The sequence below is a fragment of the Balearica regulorum genome, chromosome 5 (assembly GCF_011004875.1).
Source record: "Balearica regulorum gibbericeps isolate bBalReg1 chromosome 5, bBalReg1.pri, whole genome shotgun sequence".
Taxonomy (NCBI): Eukaryota; Metazoa; Chordata; class Aves; order Gruiformes; family Gruidae; genus Balearica; species Balearica regulorum.
In genome coordinates, this window is record NC_046188.1 from 67,436,207 (window position 1) to 67,460,056 (window position 23,850).

At 38.8% G+C, this 23,850-nt stretch overlaps 1 long non-coding RNA gene across 7 annotated transcripts in view; it reads left to right on the plus strand.

Moving 5' to 3' along the window:
* LOC142602131 (uncharacterized) overlaps positions 1-23,850 on the plus strand; it is a 194,375-nt gene that overhangs the window by 72,784 nt on the left and 97,741 nt on the right. For all 7 annotated transcript variants that reach the window (XR_012835852.1, XR_012835844.1, XR_012835841.1 and 4 more), the window contains exon 2: positions 23,466-23,521. This is a non-coding gene — a long non-coding RNA (uncharacterized LOC142602131). The remainder of the gene's footprint in view (positions 1-23,465; positions 23,522-23,850) is intronic.

The window sequence follows — 23,850 nt, forward strand, 5'->3', positions numbered from 1 at the left end:
TTTGTTTTGGTATGAGTTATGTTCTCCCTTCTATTTTAGAAACAAAACAAAACACATAGAAGTCACATACACAGCCACCTTCAGATTTACTTGTGCGAGATTCCCCAATCCTCTCTGCAGCGAAAGAAAAGCAAGAGTATTACAAGTGAGCAGAAAGCATTTTTGTTCTCTCTGAAGTACCTGAGTTCTTTGCATCTGTCTGAAGCAGGTGGTAGGGACTGGTGTGTTTCACACTAATATCAAATTGTTTTTAGTATCAGTCACTTGGTTGAGGCGCTCTACTCTGGCTTTGTCTCCTGTGGTGTCTTCTTGGGAAATATTAACTGAACTGACTTTGTCATTTTTCCATGGCTGCTCTCTCTGCAGGATGTGCCCTGTGCCAGATGGTTGACTTGAATGAATTCTCTTTACATAGTTAAGAATCACTTTCTTTTATTATTCATGACTTGTTTCTTCCATCTCTCATGTTTCTCAGTTTTCTCTCTGCTTCATAGATGGATAGTCATGCCAGATTGAGATGAGGCTGTTATTTCATCTTACATTAGGAAGCCATGTTGGGGCAAAAAGCGTGTCAGATGGACAGAGGGCATTTTCTCAGATTCCAGCTATTTTAACTTCCAGTGCCTGTGATGCAAGAAGATGCAGAGACCTGTTGTTTATAAAGTAACCATGCTGTCATTTTTAGGCTGCCTCTAAGTTTTTTATCTGCAATAAGGGAATAAATAAATAGGAAATTGAAAATAAACTACATGGGAAGTTAAAGTATCTGTAATTTTTCAGTTAAACAATTCAGTTGTGTAGAAGTACTCTCATTATATATGAAAATCATAATGACTCAGTGTCCTTCAAGATACAGCACCTACATGGCTTAGAAAGATCAATAACTGTGCATAAAGCTGGCCCGATGAAAAGATTAAGCACTCAGTTGCACATGCAGTGCAACTAGGTATTAAAAATCAGGCTCTGAAGTATTTGTTAAAAACGGATCTAACTCCATTGATGTCAAGTATGCTGATTTTCTTTGGATAGGGATCTGTTGCTTTAAGTTTATATTCAATATAAACATCATATGCAATAATAAATCTTAGAAGCACATGCTCAGATTGTTTATTTGATTTATTATTTCATTTAGTGTAATGCTATTCCATTTCATTCCATTCTTGTATTTCTAGTTCCTCTGTAACAACCTTGTAAAAGTGACAGGGAGGCTCAGATCTTTGCCCAGCAAACAATATATATTATTTGCTACATGAAAGTGGTGCACAACTCTCTTAAATGTTCCCTAGCAGACTCCTATTGCATTCCACAATGTGCCTGCACTTGAACCACCTCCATTCATATCAGAGTCTTTTTATCCCAGCACACATTGAGCAAGCTGCTCTGAAGCTTAATTCTCCTGACCCTTCAGTGCAGTCGGATATTGTCACCTAATCCCCTTTTTTTCCTTCTGTCCCATGTGTGGTTTTGACTTCTTTCTCTTCTCAATTCCTTTTTCCTCTTCCCTTTTTCTTTCTTTCTTATTCTATAAGCCTCTCTCCAGGCTCCACATTCCAGAATTCATCCTTGCATTAGGGCTGCAATACAATGCTCTCCCAGTGTTAAAGGATTAGACATTAAGGAGACTGTGGCAACTCCAGCCTTACTATATGCACAGGGGGAACGTAAGGGGATGGAGGAGTGCTTGCTAAAGAGTAAGGAGACTGGGAAACAAGGGGGGAAAATGGCATCTTAGCAAAACCAGAGTGGATGACAAAGAGATTTGTGTGAGGAATAGTAGTTGTTTCTGCTCAGTTTAATACTCTAAGTTGTCTCTGGAAGACAGTAAACCAGTTGGAAAGCAAGGCAGCGTTACGCATTACACAGTGATTGGTACACTAAATGCAATTTTTATTTTAGCATCCGCCTCTGAGAAATGGCTGGTTTGAAGCACTCATGTGGTGACATGCCATTCCAATATATGTTATGAGACCATTATCTGAAGTGCCAATGTTAATCAATATTGCACAGATTTTTTTCGTAGTTAATTGTTCCTCTGACCCCCCAATTTCCAAATTTCATACCACTCCCAGAGAAGGAGTCTGGTGTCTTAGCTTCCAAATATTTCCTGCAGGTTGGTTTTAATTTGTTTTCATGCTCCTGAAGGGAGTGGTCTTTGTTAAATGTCTCCTCCACTTTCATTATTGGATTGGAAACAAGTATATTACTTTTCAGTATACATGGGTTCATAAAGGTATAGAAAAACATATTTTGAAGAAATTGAGGTTAATTCCTTTCTTCACCACCACTTCACCCTGCAAAAGTAATTCTGTAAAAGCAAATTTAAGAATACAATCACGCTCCATTTAAATTAATTAAAAATCTCCAGAAGCTATTTAAGAATGAAATCCTTGAAACAAGGTTTTTTTGAAGCATGCTAAACAGATCCTGTAGCGGAGCAGTAATTGTCTGTTAGAATCTGTAGCATGACTCACAAAACCCTATAGAAGGGTTCTTGTTTTCCATCAAGGTTGTTTTGCTTATTTGTTGATAGGGTGGGAAAACTAAATTGAAGAAGTAAGTTTTGCATTTTGCATTGGAGGCGGTGAAGTTCGTGGTCATCCTAATCTATTACGGAAGTGAGTTCTACAGTCGTGGGCCAGCTGCCGAAAAAGTTTTGTCACCCAGACTCATGAGTCTCACCCTTGTGGCTGACAGTTTCATTGTTCCTGAGGAACGTAAGTGTCATGGAAGGTCATGGTTGCATTATTATTATTCAGCTACATTTGAATAAATGTACTTGGCTCTATAAAGAATGCTACAGGCCTACTTACCCTGCTGTACCCCACAGGCATGTGGTGAGGCTTAAAGATTGTAAAGTGCTTTGAGTTCCTTGGAAAAAAGGCACTATATGAATGCAACAGATTCCCATTTGTTCATATAGCATCTGGTCCCACATCACTGACGTTATGATATACAGGATCAGACCCAGAGTGCTGTACATGTGTTTGATTATTCGCAAACATAAACGGAGATATGGCCCCAACCCCAAGGTCTTTACAGCGTAAAGAACCGACCTGGCAGCCTACCAAGCACACCTTCTGTAAGGCACTGAGTGGGTTTTTCTGCTCATCAGCTTGCAAGTTTGGAGTTAGAAATACACCGAGCAGTTAAGGATGAGGACTGAGATTTGGACCAGACAGGAAAAAGAACATGGACTGCATATCAGGAAGATGAGCAAAATCAGGGCCATAGAAAGAATTTCAAATTTTGAAATTAAGGTTGTTTTGAGTGCAGAAGTGGTGTTTTACACTTGGGCGCATCTGCATACTCGCACGTGTTGTATTTTCTCATGGAAATACATAATGAGATTTTGATGAGAATAGAATGAACAAAAACCAGAGTAGCAGCAGTAAGACAGAGAGCATCATTTTAATAACGAACAAATACTAGATGAAGTGAATAATTCTGTTGGCTAGATTCTCACCCTGTATCAACTGGCCTGTATCGAGGAAGATTAGTGGTTTCTGGTGTTTTATTCTAGCTGTAGGTTTTTGAATTTGTATTTATTTTTTTTTTTTTTACAAAAAGAAAGCAAAACTCAGACACAAGACAGATATTCATGCCACTTACATGTGGAGATTCTTGTGTCAGCAGGGTGCAGTTTGCTGCCTACATGCATTAAGACCAGGCCATGACATTCTCCAATGCATAGATTCTGCAGTGCTTTTCAGGCTTTCATCTCCAAAGTTCCCCAGGACCAACGTAAATGGAAAGTGGGTAAAATGTGAAATTAATACTAAAATAGCACACTCCTCCATGCAATGAAATTCAAGGCTTCTGTTTTCCACATAAAGCCTCTGTTCTTCGTGGTTAATAAAAGAAAGTGTTAGGTCTGTTGATAATGTTCACAAAAGCTGCAAGAGCATAGACACTGTGTAATAATTAGCCCAAAAGAAAATGCTCAGAATGACCCTATAATTTTCCCCACCTGTTCCCCAAACTGTCAAAAGGAAACACGTCTCTTATTTCACTCTGAATAAGATGTAGTATGTTTGTGGTTTGGGAGATGATGGCTTGATTCTCTGTCAGTTGAAACAGCTGGCTGCTGTGGTGTGAACCAAAGCCAGGACTGAGAGATCCATGTACCTGCCTTGTTTTTAAGTGTTTGGTCTTAAGGAGAGAAATCTTTGCTTGCTGCAGTTGAATAGTCACCCGCTGAACAGACCGGGACATTAGTTTGAATGTATTTTAATATAACTTGGAAATGGCAAATAAGAAAGAAAAGATGCAGCTAATGAAAACTTCAGAGAGACAAGGAATGGAGGAATGAACAGGTTGAAGGGTTTTAAGAAAAGCTTATGTGGTTATTCAGATATTCCTCAGATGTATTGTTCCAAACTGTTACGGAAGAATGTAATAAACTTGCTGTGTGTAGATTATTTTCTTGGTGCAAAAATCCATTGCCCAGTCTCATCTCCCATTTCTTCTCACTGCTGGGAACCCTGTAACCCTGTATGAACCACGTAAAATTCTTCCATATCCTCCCATCTGCCTTCCCTACCTAACTCTCTCACCTCTTCATACTCCTTTACCTGCTTTCTGCCCTGAATCCGCTCCTGTAAAAACATTTGCCAGCTTTGCAGACTGGTAACGTTGGGTTAAACTGCTGGTGCAGATTGTCTCAGGAAGCAGTAACCTGGTGATGGTGGTGGGAAGCATGCCCAGGCCAATGCAGTGCCTGGGAGATGCTGTCAGGGGGGCAGAAACTGGAATCTCCTTATGCGTCCTCTCATCCAAGGCTCCAACGAAGCCCTGTTTGGGATCAGTCGTGCCACAAAAAGAGCCATCTGGTTGTGTTTTGATACAGTCACTGCTTGTATTTGCTGGAAAACTAAAATTGTATGGTCTCGTGAAAACAAATGTGGAAGGTGGGTGACCGGACAATAAAGGCTAGATTCTGATTCAGATTAAATCTTCTACATAGAACTTTCATATTTTCCCAGTTTTTCCAGGCTGTTAAAATTTTAGGAAAAAAATTCTAAACTAGAAAAAGAAGAAAATGTCTCTAGACTTTGCTTTGTGCAAATCCTAACCATTTTTGAAAGATCTATTCCTACGTAAAAAAAACCCAACAAGCCCTTAGTTACCATTCCAGTTCATGACTTATTCTTTTTATGCTATCTCCCCAAAACAGAAAGGGAGAGGAAAAAAAAAATAACAACCAAACTGAGAACTGCTCACATATGATAATAAACTGACTCAAAAAAGTTGAGAACAAGCTGGATCAGCCCTCTAACAGATGGGAATCTTTACTGCTTTACTCTTAAGAGACGCTGGTAAATCATTTGGCATTATTAAAGATACCAACCACAAAAAGGATCTGTAAAAATACCTATTTCCAACTTTTCATCATCTGGGATTCTGTAGTTGTTAGTGGTCCATGAGTCACTGCTAATATTTAAATGTAATATATTCATTTTGATAGGTGCATAGCAGAGTAACCTTCAAGAATGAAATCATTGCCACCCATGAGAAAAAAAAAAAAGTGGTTTCATATGCTGACATACATAATTGAAACATCTCTTTACTTGAAGCTGTAATCATAGATCCAAAGTATGGTAGATATATCAGATCTGTTTCATGACTATATTATTCAAGTGCAACTCTGTGGAAAAAGCTGGAGTTACACCAGTGCAAAATTGAGCATTTTGCCCACCAATGCAGCTCTGTATTGCCTCATGTCCCGCTTAGTCATCTGCACCACACAAGGAAGATGCACAGAATTATGTGTCTGATTTTGATTGTGGGATTTCAGTAGATATTTGTGGTACATTAAAAGACTACACGGTGTGGTAGGCAACAGAGACGCTATCCCACCATTAGCTGACCGAGTGTAATTTGTTGTCTAAGAGTGGTATTTACTAATGGTGATGGACTAGGATTTCTTAGTGTAGTCAAGGTACTTTCCAGTATGTGAACCTTCCTGGTCAACATTTGGAATTTGGGATTGAGATGGGTTTTAGGACAGCTGTGAAAATAAATATTAGCAGGACATTAGAAAACACAATATTAACATATCTTGCTTTGTGATTTTTGGAAGTAGAAGTTAATAGGCAGGAGACATCATTTTATATAATAATTCCAGTCCAAGTTCTGATGAGTAACATTTTACTTGCTTTCAGTAAGCAGAGGAGTAGGTTCCTGCAAAACTTTGTATCTCCCAGTTTCCTTACATATGCATGCCATCTGTACCTTCCATCAACAGTGCTCCCAAGTAAATGGGCAGAATGGCATTTCAGTGGCTTTCTTCCTGCAAATGTTCAAAGTTACTGAGTAAATTATCAAACCTCAAAAAAAAAAAAAAAAAAAAAAATGCAGCTGAAAAACAAATGAGATGTCTAGAAAGTCAGAAGTTGATTCAACATTTCCTATTTATGCACACAAAAATGACAGCTTAATACACTTTTTCCCAAAAGAGGCAAGGGTTTAGTGTGTACTATCCCCCTAACCACTCAGCACTCTCCAAGCATAAACTCAGTAAAGCTTATATAAACTAACTGCAGAACCTCACAGCTGCTGCAAAATTTTGTGGGCCAAACTCATTTGGTTTAAGTGGAACAAAAACCATGAGGGTCAAAATAGGGGCCCAGTTTGACCCTTCTTTTTTCCAGATAATGTATGGGAGTTTTCTATTTGCCTGATGTATTTTAAATCTACATAATGAAAATATGGTCCACATCTCTATGAACTTTAGTAGCATATAAACAGAGAAACACGTCATTTTATCACTGAAGTGAAAATGTATGGGTGAATAACTGGTTTGAGTTACTTCTAAGCTGTGAGATTCCTGGCTGTTTCTTTTAGTCTGAGCTGAAGTTGTCAGCAGGTTGTCTTATTGTTCCTTTTACTATTTAACTTGAGAGACTTCATCTAAAATGCAACACTGGTGTGTGTGCATAAGCTAGACAAATAAATATCAATCATCTCCCATATGGTGATAATATGCCCCATGGGAACAGAGCACAGACTTGCTTTGACACTTCTGCCTGTGTGTACGCACATACGTGCATCGCGTTTCTGAGCTCTCCAACAATCCAGCATCCTTTGCTCATCTCAGGTTGTGCGTTCAATTACATTTGTGCTGGTGTTATTTCTTGTGGGCAATGTGCCACTGAATATAGTCCACTGTTTGGTCCTTTTATGACTGGATGTCTTCCTCCCCAGAGCCAGGTCTTTCAGATTTTGGCACTTGCTGGTTTATTTTATTCTATTGCAGCTTTTATGAATCTGGTTTTAAGTGTGTAATCCAGAACCCTGAATTAGGCATCTCTGCTGCTTATAAAATTAATGAGGAAAATGAAGTGCCTCAGACTGGGCCTCGTGGTAGTGCATGCCCTGAGCAGAGAGACTCCTTTGCTGGTCAGTAGGAAATTATTTCAATTCTATAGCTCCTTCTCCTGGGCTTAAGTGCCTGTGAGCTGCAGCGAGGTATTTCCCTGAAACCTTTCCTGGAATAAGGTACTTATGTCATTTTCTTGGAAACTATCATGGAGATCATTCCTTTCTTTTAAAGTATAGCCAAGAAAGTACTGCCAAACCCTTTTATGCAGTATTCACAACCCCAGAATACGAATAGCCCATTCCCTGTTCTCTTGGCTAGGTTTCAGGCCCATATGGCCCAAGTGCCCTGAGGATCCCCTAACCACTAAACCATACTTGGAGCAGGGAACAGGTTTTATCCCTCCTGTTGAAGCCATTCTACTTTGTAGAAAAGCCTTATGAATTTGCTGGACTAGGGAGGCTGAGCGAAAGCGTACTAACGACTAATTGGAGTCCTCGATTGGCAGCTGTGGAGAGGACCAGGGTTCTAGTTCCTGCATTCCTGCGCTGGTGACTGTTCCCACAGTTTATAATGAACAGTTGTTGGATGAGAAGTCACTGAACATAAGCAGACGATAGGCCTCTCTTCTCTTAGACAATGTCCTATTCCTGGACAGGAGAGTCTGTCTCCATTTTTTGGCCTCATGAAATAGTCTCAATAGGAAAGTCAAGAGCTTATCCCTTTCTTCCTGACATACAAAGCTTGGTAGGTAGCTCCCATGGTAGAAAATGTTGTGAAAGAGCTCATCTTTTACCCGCTTTTGTGAATTTCTGACCTCATACTTGGTAAGTTTGAGCCCTGAGATCTGTTTCTATAAAAAAAGGCAACCTTGGATGGGGGGGGGGGGCAGTGAACATGTTTTCCTTTTGCTTTCTGTGTCACTATTCACTGGGTTGTAAGGGCAAAGCACCTCGGACAGCATGCAGCCACCCTTCATTTCCACACCTGCTGGACGTTGGAGCACTGAGATTGCTTAGAGGCTTTGCTGAATGGGCTTCTCTAGGAATTATGCCTATGCCCATCTTATGGTGGTTTAGTTGTTGCTGGGGTGGCAAGTTTGGGAACTGTCTGTATTACTGTACCACATAACCCCTCCAGTTGTTCTCCTCTAAGTTTCTGATGAAACTCCAAGCATTTCCGTAAAATAATTATTGTTCATAAATATAAACCAAAGATCAAACACAAAAGGTTGTGAGACAAGTGAGCATAGATAAGCCACAAGATTATTTTTTTTCTTTCATTTTATTTTCTGAGAATATAAGGCTGGGAGCAATATATGCCTCAGTAGTCAGGGAAGGGTATCAGTTAATTATTGTTTGTATGTGATACTTGAATGCATAGGCAGGAACATACCTAGCAAATTCACTGATGCATCATTGCACGGATGTATCTATTACTATAAAGATTAGTGTCTAAGATACCCCTTTGCCATCAGGAGGAAGGTAGTAATTTTTCCCTATTTTCAATAAAATTCAGGCTTTCAGATTATACAAAAAAGAAATGTATTTTTCCTAGTTGTTATGAGTGATTATGAAATGTATTTCCCATTATCTAGACCATTCAACCAGCCTGCATCTATGTGGGGAAATGAAAGGGGAAGATTAGCTCAGTGAATGTAAAGATACCCAGTCAAAAAACCCTTGTGTTTTATACCTGTGTTAGTAAGTCTGCTACTAGCTACCAGATTCTTTTTTCTACTGTATTTTCTCAATTAGATGAAACAAAATAATATGCTAGCTAATGATTATTTTAAGAGAAAATCAAAGCTAGTTGATTACTAATATTAATATTAGTATTAAAACAAGCACCACTGCCTTTTAATTTCCATTGATGAGTTCATCCTTCAATGCATATAATTGGTATAGCTCAACAGTGGAGCTGTCCTAATTTCTATCAGCTGAGGACCTGGTTTATCATACATTATCAAGCAATGTCTGACTTGCATTATAATTACAACTTTAAGTCAGTAGAGACAACAGCAATTTTTTTTTCAGTTTGCCATGCAATGTGAGTACAAAACATGAACCTCGCTCTGCTACAGAGCACATGGTACTTGCAAAGAAAATGAAAGGGGTGGCAGGGAACCGCACTCAGGGACTGCAAGTAATAAAACTTATGTTGTAAAGTAAAGCACAAATACAAAATATATTTACTTTTAAGTTTCTATACAAACACCTTCTGGAATAAGGAAAACTATATCTAGCTAACATAGAAAAGAATAGAAAAGCATTAAAAACTGTTGTTTTTTTAAATTATTATTATTTTGGAGAACATTGACAGTTTTTAGTTACTTTGGCTTTGCATTTCTTTTTCTCTAGTAGGTGAAAGGTAGAATAGATCCCTTAGGATAGATTGCATTTACTCTGCTATTTTAGAGCAACTAAGTTATTCTGAATCTGGTGGAAACTGGCAAAGTGAGCATTGGAGGAAACTCCTGAAAACATAATAACCTGGTAGATGAAGCTGGTAATTGAGTTTCATGTAAAATGATTGATGTTTTTACTGGCACGATGTACTTCTATCCATCATGCAAGGGCTACAGAGCAAGGTAGCATACAAGACCTATCTAGATGTTATACAAATGGCTCTGATTCATAAGGAGGGCTGGCTCGGAGAGGGACACAAGTAGGGGCTCAGGTCCCCAGCCACTTATCCTCTTTCCCTTCCCAGGGTTTCCCTCCCAGCCTGCTTTGGGAGGCAGCAGTTGAGTGACAGCAGGTAGCAGCCCACTGTATGCTGTGGATGCTCATGCCAGGTGTAACCAGTAAGAGTTCAGGGACCTTCTATGGACAGCTGAGTTGTCCCCTCAGCAAGTTAATGACGCTGTCTTTGCAGTGTTTCCCATCATCTACCAAGGATTACAGCCATTCAACTTTTCCTTTTAATGTACTCTGAGAGTACATTAATCCTTTCTGCCTCAGCATTTCAGTCTTGCCGGTGGAGTTACCTGCACCTTGAAGTTCTAACTCCTTCTCAGCGGCACTGCTCTCCACGTTATAGGTCACCAGTTTTTACCTCTGTCTATTATTTTTTCATAAAGATGTAACATTTTATTTGGTCAAATGGGCCACACTTACCCCTGCTCCAGATTTTTCAGTCCAAATGTTCTGTTCTTACCTTCACTTATTCTGCTAGCCTTTGTTGGAGATACAAGGTGGCTAGGTTTGATTTGTATTGTTTTGGTTTTAACAAATGTTAAAAATTATTTCAACACATTGATAAAAACACTGAAAAGTTTTGGCCATGGGGGAACCCCTAAAATGCCATGAGGTCAATTGTGATTCCCCATTGATGGATTAAAAAAAAGTAGTACTCAGCCCATTCTTAATGCCTTTAACATGTGCTTTACTGACACTGTGTAACACTGCTTTTAAACACGGTGTTGTACTGTATATTACATCTCCAGAATTACTAGTAAACTCCATTGACAATGAAATCAGGTTTGTCTGATACGACCTACTTCCTGTTAAATACATTGAATGGCATGAATTCTTTTTCCTCTCTTTATTTCATTCTTAGTTGACTCCTGCATCAGTTGATTCATTATTTTACCCAAGACTGAAGTCATCCTTACTGACCTGGTGCTGCCTGTGTCATCCTGCCTGGTGTTTTGAATATAGCACTCTTGTATTTCCTGGGAATCTTCCTGCTCTTCCAAGATACATTAAAAATGTGCCAGAGATTCTCTTCAGACAGGTCTTTAGGCCTATTTGGGGCCAAATCTATCTACTGCCAGGTTTAAAGTACTTACCAGCACTTGATGATCTTTACCATCCTCTACAGTTACTAACAGACTGAGAAGTACTTTATCATCCTCAAGTGAAAAAAGTACTTTATCCTTGTTTATTCCAATATGGGATAGGAATATTTACTGAATGTTTATCTCACCTGCTTGACTAACAGTATTATCTTCTTCATCACTAACAGTGTCATCTTCAAAAAGCTTTAACCATTGGAGGCTTTCTCAGATTCTTAAATACTTCAGAAATTATCTTCATATTAGTTACACACCTCTCAGGTATAGAAATGTCTCTGATACTTTTAAGTTCTCTTTTTCTCCGCTCTTTGTTGCTTTTTATATGTATGTCGATTGTTATCTACTCTCTGTTGTCTCTACTTCTTTCCCTCTGAAGCAACATTACACATCTGCAAAAAGAAACTGTGTCTATATATATTTAAGGTCTCCTTGGTCAGTTTTAATGTTGCCTTGAAACACCCAAAGTCTTTACATTTTGCTGAAGGAATGCAAAAGATGAAAGATTTTGATCCAGAGCAGTTACTGTGGATCATTGAAGAGTGAAGAGTAAGTCAACCGCCCTGAATGTGAGTGGACGATGTGAAGGATATGAGAAGGGAAGGTAACACTGTAGCTTGCCTGTCAGAGAACCATGGTTGCTCCAGCTTGGTGGTTTTGGACTAAGTTGCTAAGATTTTGCTTGGAGAGTGAGACAGATACTGTTTCATTTATCTGCTTCATTAAGTTTAGACTATATTTGTCTCTGTTTGCTTTTCTACTTGTGCTTGGAGTGTGTCTATCTGTGCTCTGTTTCACAGAGACTGGAGTTTATTTGCCCGGGTTTGCTTTCCACTGCCATTGGACTATGTTTGCACTGAGCTCTGTTTCATTCAGTCTGGACTTTATGGGCCCAAGTTTGTTCCACAGCATTTGGACTACGTTTGTTTTGCTTTCCAGAGCCTGAGAATGTGGCTGTATATGGCTTGCCACTGCCCAGCAGAGCGTCTCTGTCTATATTGTGGTTAGCCTGGGTGTACTCCTGTGCTAGCTTGGCCTTTGCTCGCTTGTCAGCATCTGCCTTGCCTTGCCCTGTGCCCTGCTTCTGGATTCAGCCAGTTTACAGTAAGGGGAAAGCTGAGATCAACTGAGATGGACTAAATTCTGGGTGGATTGTCAAGATCACGGTAACCTATTTGCTGTTTCCTAAATACCAGCATGGAAATCCTACAAAAATGCATTGTACCTTTGCAGACTTGTAGAAATACATTTCAACGCATTGTTATTTTTTCCAATAGAAATCAATGATTACAGGCAATGATGAGGAATGTCCTCTGTAAAGCCACTAATATAAATTGACTGACATGAAGTATTACATCAGTGCAACGTTTGCCCCAGCTGTGGTACAGGCAAATGAAGTTTATGGCGAGGTCAGAGGGGGAGTGCCTACCAAGTTCCTGGCCAAACGCGGACATGTTCAGCTTATCCTACCTTCAATTAAAGTAGAAAAGGAAAAAAATTAACCATGTCCTGTAATTCTTACTTCCTAAGAATGATGTTAACTGGAAATGCAGATGCTTTCTTACCTTTCCAAGATTATTAACCTCCTTTTCTAAATCTCTTATTTCCACTTGTCTTTTTTCTTTTCAACTAAATCTGGTTTTCTGCATCTTAACTGATGTGTTGCCTCAGTGATCACATCTCCATGTCTTCTAGAGAGAAGTGTTTTGATACAAATGCAAATGTCCTTTGAGGGTGCTGTCTAGAACAAGTTGCTTCAGTTAAGTTGCTTTGGAAGCTGGAGAGAGACATAGGCGTTCATGTAAGGCAATTATTTCTAGTGTGTTATCTGCTTTCTACAAAAAATAACACAACACCATTTTAAAAAGTAAAGGTTGGGTACTAAGTTGGTTGCATATACCTGTGGGACAAGTACCAGTATCACCCTCCAACCTCCCACCTTCCCCACTTGAGCTTTCCATGACAGGACAATGAAAATCTCAAATACAGCCAGGGCAAATTATTGTGTTATGACCTTAACATTTGGATTTTTTTGATTTTGAGTAGTTGATGTTTTTACTCTTCAGGGATAAAAGAAAAAATGGCCATAAATGAAAGGAATTGTGAGTAATATATGGGTTATATAAAATTTGAAATATTTTGATATATTAAAATGTTAAAAATACAAGTAATGGTTCATAGATCTGAAACACTCACTAAGCTGATCTCTAGCAAGGTTTGGTGATCAGCTTTAGATGGCTTGAGTCTGGAAAAAGACAGAAAATAAGGCAGACACTATTACATCCAGAGGGAAAAAAAAGCTGATTTTAGATTTTGAATGTGTTACATTGGGGTAACAGTTTTTCCTGTTACAGGGTAGATCTTAAGTAGATTTTTTATAAGACACAATGAAAGTCCTATAAAAGTAGGTGAATGAGAGTTTTCTCTTTAGAGAAAGGAGATATGAATTCCTCCTTACCAAATTTCAGCTCAGCTAATAAAAACCTGTTACTGTGATATCACAGCTACTTTCTGCAGATAGAAAACCAGCAGTTTTATCAGCCCTTAAAATTACACAAGGGGAAGTGGGAAAAAAATGAACAGCAGCAAACAAGACAAACAGTATGATTTTTTTTTCCAGAAGCTTTCTTCTCTTGTGGAATCCCCTGTGTACTTTTCCACTGCTGTCACGAGCAGTTATATGAAATCAAACCGGGAAGAGGTTGGAGCAGAGCTGGATGGATCTGGCACACAGGTGTTTGTGTCTCTTCTTGCCAGCGTAGTGAGTGGCACTTGTCCAGGGGAAGGGTGGGCAGGGAATCCCTTCTTGTATGTTGGGAGGTAAAGAGAAAGGACTAACCTCATCTTCGGGCTTAGGACCTACTTCTCCTCTCCAAAACTCAGGATGCAGGATGTTATTTAAGAATATTTTCTTGTGAACAGTCCAATTGATATTTTTGCTCCACTTATATGCCTAAATTTAGGGATGTGCTTAGTTATCTTCAGACATCAGTGAAGAGAATCAGCCCTGGACAAGGGAACAGTTAAGAATATCTAGTTTGGGAAACACTGATACTGGTGCTTAGCAATAATGCTGTACCTCAATTCTGGTTTAAACCACTACTAAACTGTGCTGCCACTGTATTCAGAACCTTTCTATATGGCCATCTATCAAATCCCTTTTCAAATATACCTGGTTTTGTGTACACTCTTATCACTATTTCTTACCAAGGCGATAACATTTCTTCCACTAATTTCAATTCTCAGTCTTCACAGCACCGATTTTATTCAGCCAAGAGTAAGATTATTGACGAGGTAAGCCCAGTCCTACCTTCATTTCTGAGGTAACACTTCCACTGACATCAATTCAGCACATTTAATTTTGAAAAGGACCACTGGAATAGATTCAGTGGGCAGACAACTCTCAGCTTCTTTTTTGTAATATTTTGTCTTGGCATGAAGCTTAGCTCAGTGTTTTTTTTCCCAGGCCCGTAGCCAGAAGTTGTGGTTTTTGTTTTTTTTTAAAAAAAAAAAGAAAGAAAGAAAGAAAGAAAGAAAGATAGCAATGAGACTCTCCAAGAAATGAACAAACAACCGAGGAAATGTGGCGAGTACTGTGGTTACACTCAGAGAAACATGCTGTGGTGTTTGAATCCAAAGGGGAGTAGAAAATAGCTAGAGGTTGGCATTTCAGGTATCCATCTTCTAACTAAAGCTACTGTGCAGCTGTGGTTATAAAATAAAGATGCAGGCAATTTAGATGGGTTCTTAATGACATGTTAGGTGAAACACAGTCCATTGCTAGCATCACTAGGGCCAACACTATAGCTAGGTATTTCTACGGCATCTTTTCTGTGGTTGAACTGGTGGCATATACACGTCCACATCTGTTGTGCAACCTGTGTGGAGCTACTGCAGAAGGCTGCTTATTCAGTGGACACCACTAGCATAAACTCAATTGCTCACACCAACCACCAGAGAGATTCGACTTTTATCTGGTAATTGGCAAAATGCAAACAAACTGTTCAAAATAAGGAAATGAGTGGGGTTGAAAGGGAGGAAAAGGAATGTTTGTGAGAATATGCAATACTTAGGCTTTGCATTTTAGTAGTTTCTGAAAGTCTTTTTGTGCAATGTGCTTTACAAACACATATTAAGACATACTCCCCCACTGAGTGCTTAAAAGGCAAAGACAGACAGACAAGAAAATTATTACATCCATTCTGCACAGAGCAACCTGGGGGATTAGCAGAGAGATTAAGTGAACTACCCAAGAGCAGGAAGGGGGTCTGAAAAACATGGGCAGAGCCTCCAGTCCAATGCCTCAGCCATGATATTTCTTCCTTAGTAGCTATGTTTTCTAATCAGACTTGGGAGTCTTCCCTAGCCTCAAAACCCCAGTAAAGATTTCACTGTGGATGTTTGCTATTTGACTGAAAAATCATCTTATTTCTGGTTTTCAAATAGAGGGCAAGTGCTGTCTAATGGTTTGTGTATTAGGAGGATAATCTCATTTTCCACATGCTGTCTGGCTCTGGTTGCTGTTATGAGATGTTTAGAGAACGCTTTTTTGAATAAAAAAAAGAAAAAATCAGAGGGGGCCAAACTTGATGATAAGTTAGACCCAGTGCGATGTATTGCTTTTCTTCAATGTTTTCAATGGCAAGGAAACAGCAAGTTATATGAGACTCTGCCTTACGGACCCTTGGCCAAAAGTCTGAGAGCTACAATTTGTTCTGCGGGAAGTTGAAGCTGGGAGACGCGTACAAGAGCAGCCCCTGTAGACCAGCCAGGGGATCCATGTGTGACTTCCACTCCCTCCCAACTTGGTATTTGCAGTTAAATGATTATTAGTTAGGAATTGCGGCTTCAGTATGCAAAATCCCTTGGCCTAAGCAGAAAACAGTGGCTAAACGTCAAACAAATGAGCAGCTGGGTTAAGAGTGTACACACAGCACATACTTTAAACGTCAGTAACATACCATGTTCCTGTAGTTGGGTATCTATTCGGTACCCATGGCAGTTTAATCTTACTTTTTCTTGGCAAGATCAAGTAGGTATCTTGGCTGAATAGACAGAATGGAATAGCCTATACACTTTTTGGATTTCACAGGAGGAGAAAAACCTTGAACTGCTTCATTCTATTCCTTTTGTTTAGTAATTTATTTTTATTACCACCTTTCTTTGGACTCTTAGACTTGAATAGCTATTGGCTGGGTTAGGTGAACTAATGGTCTAATAGGTCAGAGGATCAGAGACCTTCTGAAGGGCTAAGACCACCCACCCCTCTCCTTTCAGATCTCACAGATTTAAACAAGATATATTTCTTCAGGTTTTGGAAGGCTGTTTTCACAACTCCCAAAGCCAGAAAGGTCCTCCTTTGATTGACAGAGATTATGTTAAAAATCCATTGAAAAATCCTGAAACATTCAAATATGTTTTCTGTTGTTAATTTTGATGTTTAGAAATTTAGATAATTTACTGTTCAGTCATGGAGGCAAGGCTGCATATCATAGGTTTTGACTCTTCTTTTACTTCACATGATGCTTCACATTCAAAAGAAAACTTAAATTTCTCAAATACAACTCTATGCTTTACAACTGTTCTGGCTGCCGCAAGGATGCATCATTTTGATGGAGGGGAAATTATTTGTTTAGCCGTGGAGAGGAAGAGAAGCAATGGCCTTGAGACAAGATGTGGGAAACCTATGACAGGGTTTTCAATTTCTTGATTTGGAGGGTCAGACATGCCCACATACCATAAAAATCTCTACTTGCTTCCCTTCCTCTGAATGAATTAAGTATCAAGTCCCAAATATTCAACATTGAGAGGCTACAGGAATCACCACCACACAAGACATACAGTTTCTTCGGCAGAGCAGTAATCTAGCTGCATTTAGCCTTACCCCTATCTGCTTATTTAATTTATAAAACCAAAAATATTTCAGTGTTCTTGAGACTTTGCCTAACTGCTTTCGTGTTTGCAATTCTTACTCATCAATAAACTAGGAGATACAGAACAAGTACAGATTTTCTGCTAGAACTAGTCATTTACAGGAGCAATTTTAGATACAAGAGAAACACATGCAGGTGTTAAGATCACACATGGGGGTAAGCTTTACTCCATCATATATTTACAAATTTTTAATGGAAATGGACAAACATAGCATTGAATTGTTACTTTAAAGTCTTCCCTGAGGTATCAGTAGATCCTAGCAGCTTGGTTTCTGCAGCATTCACAGTTCCTTTCCTGACTCCCACTGGAGGACAGCAAATTACTTCATTGTCTTCAGCGGAGCATCAGATTCACCACTTACCCAGTTACGTTCCCTAACCAGCAACTAAATGAGAGGGAGATCTGAGAGTGCCTCCCACTGCTCTCCCCTCTCTGGCCACTTTTGGCAAGTAGCTGCTACTCTCTTCCTACACCTTGTGTAGAGCTGAGTACAGAAGTAATGAGGGTCTTTCTTTCCTTTCAGTAGAGGTACCAAGTTAGCTCTGAGTGCAGAAAGGAAAAAAGTTGTTACCAAACTCAGAAATTATTGGAAATTCAGACTTTGGGACTAGATAGCTGAAAAGGCAAGAAGGGGAGATTTCTTGAACTTCCACACTGAATAATAAACATCACTGCTTGAAATAAATCACTTGATTATAGTATCATATTGTATTTTATACCTTTTTTAGTCAGACATTATTACTCATAAAATAAATAATATGATCATTTTTTAAGAGCTGAGATCATGCCTAGAAATAAGTCCAAACATGACTAGACATTGTAATTCGTATTTTTCAAGGTTTTTGCTAGTCAAGAGCCAACATCTGTCCTAAAGTGGAAAGGATTTTAAAGAAGATGGGTTGTTTCTAAAAAACTGGTGTGTCATTTTCAGAATGTTACTGAAATTAGGTATGAGGGTAACGACACTCTTCTTTCTTTCAAAAGAGCCCATGAGTCCATGCTAGGACTTTCCAATGTGAAATATTAGTAGGATGATATGATTTCTTTAGCTGTATTTTATAAAAGAAAGAAAAAAAACAGGGCTATCTGGTGACTTTAAAGTGAGGTAAATTCTTCGCAGTTAAATTTTTGGACCTGGAGGCCTTTTACCGCAGAGGATCTACACTGCAGACAGCACCCCTCAGGCTTACTAACCCTGAGCAGCTGAGGTTTGGGTCATTTGTATGCCGCTGAAATGCTATAGTGGTTTCCTTTAAAAAACACGTAGACCTCCTGTTTCCCTCTGACCAGTACTGCTGGATTTGGAACCGAACTGGACTTGTGCATGCATATCCAGGGGACTGGAGCTGATCCAGCACTACTAGGTCTAGAGCAATTCTAACTCAGGCTTGGCTTTTCCAATATGTTTTTATAATCATGCTTAATTATGTGCATGAGAAATAACTAATTATCAAAATGCATAGCTTTCCTCCCCCAAGAAAATGTACCATAATTACTTTGCTTATTAGAATTTGTAACCAATGCAACTATTGTTAACAGAAAAGGTACTAAACATAGAAAATATTATTTCCTTCTCCTGAGTGTTTAGTATAACAATATAAGCATTGACCGTTGTGTACTTTGGTATTATTTTCCTTTCCTGCTTATAGTCCCTTCTCATGTTTCTCCATCATTTTAGGCCCCTAATAGGGATAGGATGAACCCATTGATGTCGGCACATGGAGGCCTGCTAGTAGCATGCCTTTGGTTTTAGTCTCCTAGCAGCAGCCATTCATGTTATGTGGGCTTTCTTTTTTGGGCATTGCCCACCCCTGAAACTGACTTCAGGCATTTTTCACTGCCTGTTCTGCATGAATAGCCACAGGCCTCTTGCCAATTGTCCCCCCTTCTTGAAAGCCAGCCTCAGCCAAAGGCCTTTTCAAGTGTGATCCCAGAGTGCCACACAGGCTTTCAGGGCATTGTTGTCGAGATGAGGGCCCTGCACTGGAAAGTGGGGTCAGAAGAGAAAGCACAATAAGGGGTGATGGAGGCTTCATGCAGTCCTCAGATGCTGGCCTGTTTATTAATTTACAAAACTAATGTCACTGTCTTTAGAGAAGAGATTGAGTGAAAAAGATGCCCTTTGAAGAGAAGAACTGCTTTTGATGCATTACCAAAACATTGCTCCCCTTATTAAATTGATTTTATGGAAGCAAGTACAGCTAGTAAAAATTCAGAAACACCAATAAAATATTGAAGGTCTGGATTCAGTGTTTTCTTTTTTTCCTCATCAGCTCAGACACAATTCATGTTAATGGGTTTTACAAGTTGTCCTTGGGCAAAAAAAATTCTTAAATATAATGGGCGCAAATATCTGGTCTTCCTTATGCATGTTACATAAACTATTAGTCAAGACAGTACAATAACGCAGGCCCTTTAACAGAGCTCTTCACCATACATAATGTAATGAAATATTCCAGCAGAATTTTTTTACCTTTGGGTGTTTGAGGGGGTGGAACTAAAAGAGTAGGGGGTCCATGAATCTTGAATATAATATACACAAGTGGCTTGAGTTGGAAAAAGATTCAAAGCTGAGCTTGAATGTTGCTCCTGTGATCACTGTTGGTGCAGATTAATGGATCTAGGCAAGCAGTTCTCTGACTCGCTAGCTCCTGTGTCCTGTTGTCCAGTAGTATATAAGGTTTACATTGCAGGTTTTAATCTAAGAGCAACCTTGGGTCTAAATGTGGCTCCTTGATTTCCTCCTTCTTCTTCTTTCCCACACCTGGACAAAACAGAGGCTTACTGTATCCCTTTGCAGCCACATGCATGGTGGTTTGACTTTGCTGACCAATTGCCACTTCGAACTGCGATACTCCTTTCCATTACTCTCCTACCTCCTCGCTAAAAGGCAGAGATGCTGCTCTCTCCATCTCAGATCAGCTCACAAAGCAATGTGTCACACTGAGTTGAATTCTGTTCTCTTATTGCCCTAAGAAACCAAACCAGGACAAGTGTCTTTATCTGCAGATGGCTTACCATTTCCACAAGTGGTTGTTGTCATGAACTGCCAGAGACACGTGACGACTATCATTGTGGATACTACTTAGGATTGAATTTAGGGACTTCTGATACCACAAATATAAAACTCTACAGCTGGAACTAAAGATGACTGTCGTTAGACTTGTATCCTTTGCAAGCTGGATGCAGAAGGAAGGCATTCCAGTCTGACCAGTGGGCTACAGATGCAAGATTAGGAGTCAGTTTTAAACATGTGGCCATAAATGTGTGATTGAATTTTAAGTGCTTTCAATTAATGTAGATCAAAAGAAACTTTTGTAGTTGGACAGACTTTCAAAAGTACCAGACTTCAAGCATAAATCTGTCCAGTCTTCCTTTGTTTTTCATAACTTGTCTTGCCATGTTTGTTAATTATGGAAGGCATTTAGGACTTGCTCTGTCTCATCCAGTTTCTTCTCTTCTTTAGTGCTCCAGCAGTGAAGTCAGCAGTTTTACAATCCACTGCCTTGAACCTTGAAAGTCATTTACGGCCAGCAAGTGGGTGTAAATTGCTAATGGTAACATTTTAAGTCTACTTTGTACGCAAAGCAACGGAGATTGATCCATGGAACAAAAATAGTTACAACCTACTTACCTTCCTAGTAGCAGAAAATAATTCAAAGGATTTTTATCCCTTCTTTAAATGATAATGCAGAAGAAACAAGTTTATAATGACGAAAGCTCTTACCTGAAAGCAAATACCAGAACATCACCCAGTATGATAAACACTGGTAGCTTTTAATTAAATGTTTGTTTCAGTTTTCAACTATGCTGCAGACAGTATAGTTCACTGATTCATACAGGTTCAACATTAGTCTCCATGCTTCTATCAAATACATGTTCTCAGACTAATATATTTGGTTATTAACGTACACATTTGAATCATAAAGGCCTTTTTTTTTTTTTTTTTTTCCTGAGCAGAACACTGTATTACCATTTTTGGTATATATATTGAAAGCTGATTCTCTACAAATTATTTTTGTTTAAGAAAGACTTAGTATATTTTCAAACAGTGTGAAATTCAGTGAAGAATAAGGAGATTGGTTAATGAATTGTTCTGTGATTTATTTTTTTTTAATAATCTCACATAATTTTGTACTTGCAAATATTTGATGTGAAGATACTGCACACCTTACTAAAAAGGTATGAAGGATTTTTGCATACATTACACTAATTAAAATTGGTTAATTTGAAAATAGCTCCTTGAATTATATTTAAGAAGTCAGAGTGCTTTCATGATTAGCAGTCTCAAAGTCAAGGTAGATAAACAGGCCAAATAAATATCTTCCTATAACATTGTCATGTCTTTCTCCTCTTATTAATAAAGATTGTAAAATTAAAATGTTGTTAAGCTGACACTGCTTCAATCAAGGCTGAAAGCTACTGACTGCATCTGAAGATTTTATATGGAACATAGCATCTTTACAAAAGAGCATACCTCGAGTGCAGTAATAGGCATCAAGTGGCTCTGCAGTCTGTGGCGAGAAATCCAACTCTCTCGACCAATTTGGGACTTGCCTGTACAAGACCTGTTTGTTTTGGCTTTGGGTGGAGGAGAGGATTTGTCCTCCATATATAAACAACCACAGATAATAGGATGTCAATAGACATATTTCAATATTTGCCTTTTAAAAATTAATCAAATTAACCACAGTAAAAATACTGAGAGAGAAATATGGCAAGTACTAGTAAGCTTCTCATGAATTGTTTTTCTTTTCCTTCCTTATGAAGAGCAACAAGTGGTTAGAGTACCCAGGAAAGCTGCTCTGGCAAACTTGGCACTCTCCTGGCAGGAACAGTCATGACCAGGTTGAAAAATGCCCATTGTGGGGAGAGGTTTTATAATGGCCTAGAGGCACTAATCAATAAAAAAAAAGGTGTCTGGTAAAGATAGGAGTATGAGTAATTCTCAAAAGAAGTTCAGCATTTTGGTTCTGATAACAAGCTAAATAGATTATCTGAGGTTCTCTGAATCTCACTGAGGTAAAACTCAAGCAGCAATCTTATGAGAACAAGGCTTCACATGACATTTCAAACTTCTGCTTCTGGTCCATTTAGAAATTAAAAAAGAAGTGTAAGAATGAAATAATTCCTTTAAAAAGGAAGTTAATGCAATATGCTCTATAGTCAACTGAGTTTTGAACTGGTTAACTTTGGGTTCAGGTGGACCATGTTATGCTTATTTTAAACCATCATCTGTTCTCTAAATAGTTGAAGTTTTCTTGAGCTACCTGGTTAATATCTATATCAGATTCCAAAGCAATACAGCATGGGGTTAGCATCAAATGAGGTAGCAATGAAAATTTCCACATCCTTTTATTTTTAATCTGTTTGGAGGTCTCTTCCTTCCTTTACAGTTATTTATCATCTGAAGGAAAAAGGAAAGGAGAGAATGGGCAAGTCAAAATAAATTTTTAGGAAAAAAAAAAACAACTGTCTTCCTTAATTAGATACTGTTTTCTTTTCGCTCCACAAAATAGATAAACTGCCTGAGAAAATTAGGTTAAATGAAGAGTAGTGACATTGTGATAACTGTGGACAAAGACTTTAGACAAAATGGTCAAGCTATGAGGAAAAGACACTGTGGTACTTTGCAATGGAAAGGATATAGTGTTGTTGAGTTAGGTTTTGAAGACCACATGAAATCCTTATGCTACATTCTCCAAGGATGCTGCTTTTGCTAATTTAAAGCTATGCTACTTCATCCTTAATGTAATGAACGTGAAATATCTTGTGAACAGGGAATGTCCAGATTATAGCACAATACATAGCCTTGTTGCAGATATGAAATAGTTGCTTCTCCACTTGTAGATAGTCTGGCACAGGATTGCGATGTCTTAAATTGCTTGTAGCATTTGTCTGTCTTTCTGTGTTTTTTTCGGCATTTTTAGAAAGGCTCATCATTTTAGCACACGACTTCTGAAAAGGCTCAGCTTCCCAATAAAGCTAAAGAGGTAGATGGATTTTCAAAGGGAAATCTGACTGTATCTTCCACTGGGAGGTCATGGATATAGACTGGTCTGTAAAATCTGGCTCTCATTTAGTTGCCCAAATGACAGCTATGCTTTTAAAAATCTTTATCTCAACTGTCACGGCTGGGAGTCTGAAAAAAAAATCTTAATGCTTCTTTTGACTCCTTTTAATGTGCATCCCTGCTTCTACTTATAGGAGTCATCTACCAAGTTCTGCCTGCATCCTTCTGTCTGTCTTATTCACACAGAAGGAGTTCATGAGCATGGATCTGCAGATAGACATGGGCAGAGTTTTGTTACTCAGAATCCCTTATGCATGAATTGATTTCTCCTGCCATTGCTTGAAATTACAACAGCAAGCTGCTTCATCTCAAAGAGACTTTGTTTTCTGGTTTTTCTTCTGCAGAGTAGTCTGAAATGACCAGAAGATCCACAGGGATGGAAACGTTCTGAAGCACAAAGGTATGGTTTCAATTAATGTTCAGCTTTAGCAGAGTCAAAATATTTCACAAAAATACACTAATTTTGATGGATTTGGATTTAAAGTTCAGGTTTGGTTCCGACCAGAGTCACCTGACATGAAAACCTGTGGGGTTTTTAAACAGAATACAAAGTAATTTTGAAAATGTTTGAAAAATTTTGGTTTTATTTTATTGCAAAACAAAAACAATGTCAGGGATTCAGAACTAATGTAGAAGCAAATGTGTTTTTCACTGGCCATTTTTTTTGAAAATCATAAACACGAAAACCAAAGAATCCATCTGATTACCTTGGTATTATTGCTGTCTTCC